Genomic DNA, 3,525 nt, shown 5'->3' on the forward strand with positions numbered 1-3,525 from the left:
AAACACTGAATGGACGACTAGTCGCGCTTAACCGCTTTTTGGCAAACCATGCGGATAGGTCGTTCCCATTTGTGTCAACGCTAAGAAATTGTTTAAAGAAAACGCACTTCCTCTGGACACCAGAAGCGGAAGCAGCTTTTCAGGAGATTCGATCACGCCTGATCGAACTCCCAACACTCACAGCACCACAAGCGGGGGAGGAGTTAATCCTATACCTCTCCGCAACAGATAGAGCAACCGGGGCAGTCCTGCTTGTAGAACGAAAAGGCATCCAGATGCCAATCTATTATGTTAGCCGCGTGCTGGCAGACGCGGAAACCCGGTACTCTACCCTGGAAAAACTGGTCTCGGCACTTATTCACGCTTCACGCAGGTTGAGACGATATTTCCAGGGTCACCCAATCACTATTCTCACCAACTTCAAACTCTCAAATGTTCTAGGCAAACCCGAGTTATCGGGACGTCTAGCCAAGTGGGCAATTGAATTGGGAGAATATGCGATTCAATACAAGCCGAGACCAGCCATTAAAGGCCAAGTCCTGGCTGATTTTATTGCAGAAGTCCCCGCTTCACGGGAGAAAGAGTGCCAGGAGGAGGTTCAACCCTCCCCAGCACACGAAATCAATGAGGTCTGGCGACTCTACACTGATGGAGCAGCTAGTAACGAGGGTTCAGGCGCAGGGTTAAAATTAACAAATCCAGCAGGCCAGGAATATACTTATGCTATTCGGCTGGATTTTCCAAGTACAAATAACGAGGCTGAATATGAAGCATTCCTGGCCGGATTGAGGATTGCGCGTAAAATGGGTGTAAAAAATTTGGAAGCCCATGTAGATTCCATGCTAGTGGCAAACCAAATAAACGGGACGTACACGGCTGTGAACGACACAATGGCCCTGTACCTTGCCCAGGCCAAAGCCATCATGCGCGATTTTAATGATTGTAAAGTGATACACGTCAAGCGCAGCGAAAACAAATCTGCGGATGCGTTAAGCAAGCTTGCATCACTGGCCTTCACCCACTTGGGAAAGGACATCCGCGTGGAACTCCTCGAAACACCATCAGTCCCGCACAAGGAAATTTGTGTCATCCAAACCGGTACAGAAACATGGATGACCCCAATAATAAAATACCTTGAAGCAGGAACGTTACCAGAGTCGAAGTCACAGGCAAGAAAACTACGCTGTAAAGCACTGAATTATCAGCTGGTCAATGACACCCTTTACAGACGTAACTTTCTTGGCCCATTGTTAAGATGCGTGGACAACCAAGATGCTGACTACCTCCTAAGGGAGGTTCACGAAGGCATCTGTGGAGTACACGCAGGCCCCCGCGCTGTGGTAGCCAAGCTAAACAACGCGGGATACTTCTGGCCGGGGATGCATATGGACGCGTTGGCATACATCAGAAAATGCAGATCTTGCCAGCTTTACGCACCCAACACGCATCGCCCGAAAAATGAACTTGTTCCTGTCACTTCCTCGTGGCCATTTCAGAAGTGGGCCATTGACGTGACAGGCCCATTTCCAACAGCAGCTGGGAATGTTCAGTTCCTAGTGGTAGCCATTGACTACTTCACCAAATGGATAGAAGCGAAACCTTTAGCCCAAACAACCGCAAAGCATATCAAAAAATTTATTTGGGAATTTATTATTTGTCGTTTTGGACTTCCACAGAATTTGGTAAGCGACAATGGCACCAACTTTGCTGACAAGAAGCTACAGCAGTGGCTGAAAGAACTTCAAATCACCCACACCTTTACCTCAGTGGCACACCCGCAAGGTAACGGTGAGGTGGAAAGAGCAAATAAGAGCATCGTCGAAGGCATAAAGAGAAGACTCTTGGAACATAGATCCGGTTGGGTGGACGAGCTTCCACACGTCCTTTGGGCAAACAGAACGCTGAAGAAGACCAGTACGGGAGAAACCCCGTTCAGTCTCACTTATGGCACTGAAGCCATGATCCCAGTCGAAATCGGTTTACCCTCACCAAGGGTCTTAATCCAACCAGAAGACAATGATGCGGAAAGACGGTTAGACCTTATGCTAACCGAAGAGCGCAGAGACTTAGCCGCCGTGCGTGAAGAAAACTACAAACGACAAATGCAAAAATACTACAACACGCGGGTAAAACTCTGCAACTTCAAGGAAGGAGACTACATACTGCGTAACAACGAGGCTTCGAACCAACAACGCCCAGGAAAGTTGGCCCCGATTTGGGAAGGGCCATACATTATCAAAGAAGTTCTGGGAAAGGGCGCGTACCGGCTCGAAAGGCTCGATGGCACTCCCATCCCTAGAACATGGAATGGAGCTCAATTACGCAAATGTTATATGTAGATCAATTCCAACTTGTAAAGAAAAGGCCTAGAGCCACTTCTAATGGAAATGATTCTCCTTTCATGATGTATTAATAGCTTGTAACCTATGAACTTCCCTTACGGGAAGAAGTAGTTGCGTGTGGAAGGCGGCAATACCCGCATAAACACAACGCCAAAATGTTAAAAAGTTCTAAGGAAAACCTACACGCAGGTCAGATGTAGGTAAAGTTTAGCCATCCTTGTAAGTGCAAGTGACGGTCTTACCCGCACAATCACGAACAAGGAAGCCAAACTTAACTTACCGTCTACCACGTTAAAAGGTTAACTTATGAACACTTAAAAAAGGATAAGAAAAACCTACACGCAGGTCAGATATAGGTCTAAAGTTAAAGCCATCCTACTAAGTGCAAGTGACGGTTACACCCGCACAATCACGAAAGAGGGAGCGAAAACTTCAGTCCATTATCAACCACGTTCAAAGGTTTAACTTAATGCCTTAGAAATTTCGAAAAGGAAAACCTACACGCAGGTCAGATAGAGGGTAAAGATTAGCCATCCTACCAAGTGCAAGTGACGGTTTTACCCGCACAATCACGAAGGAGGAGGCGAAACTTTAACCCATCATCAACCACGTCCAAAGGTTCTTATTCTAAACACTTGGGAAATTGCTAATTTAAACTAAGTATGCAAATCATAAGTTTATAAAGCAAAGAACCCAAGGAAGGAAATAACAATCTTATACGCAAAGAGATTAATATTTCACAATCAATTGCAAGAATGGCTGGGTAACTACCCGCCTAAAAGAAATCTATACAAGGCTAAGTCTATCCTAGCAGTGGGAAGGGATCTTCAGGATCAGGCTTCAGGGCCACCTCCGCTTGGACCAGCACCGTCAGAGCGCGACTGCCCAAGGAAAGCCTTAAGGATGCTTAGCCCATCATCAGCAGCAGCAGCTTCATTCACCTTCTCCACCACTGGATGCGGGAAGGCAGCGTACTGATTCACAGCTTGGTCATAAGCAGCTTCAGTATTAACATTGAATAAAGGGAAGTTGGAGGGCGGAAAGCCTCTCTCAGCAAACCCTAGACCAAGCAGGAAGCCAGTCTTCTGCCCATCCTCATGAGAAGCGTTGAGGGCTGCGCTCATTGCATCGTCGTAAGAGGTCTCTGAAAGGACCCGACGCACAACCTACAAAAGAAAATTAC

The sequence above is a fragment of the Bidens hawaiensis genome, unplaced genomic scaffold (assembly GCF_021521415.1).
Source record: "Bidens hawaiensis isolate Kalapana, Puna unplaced genomic scaffold, B.hawaiensis_p1.1 tig00009285_1, whole genome shotgun sequence".
Taxonomy (NCBI): Eukaryota; Viridiplantae; Streptophyta; class Magnoliopsida; order Asterales; family Asteraceae; genus Bidens; species Bidens hawaiensis.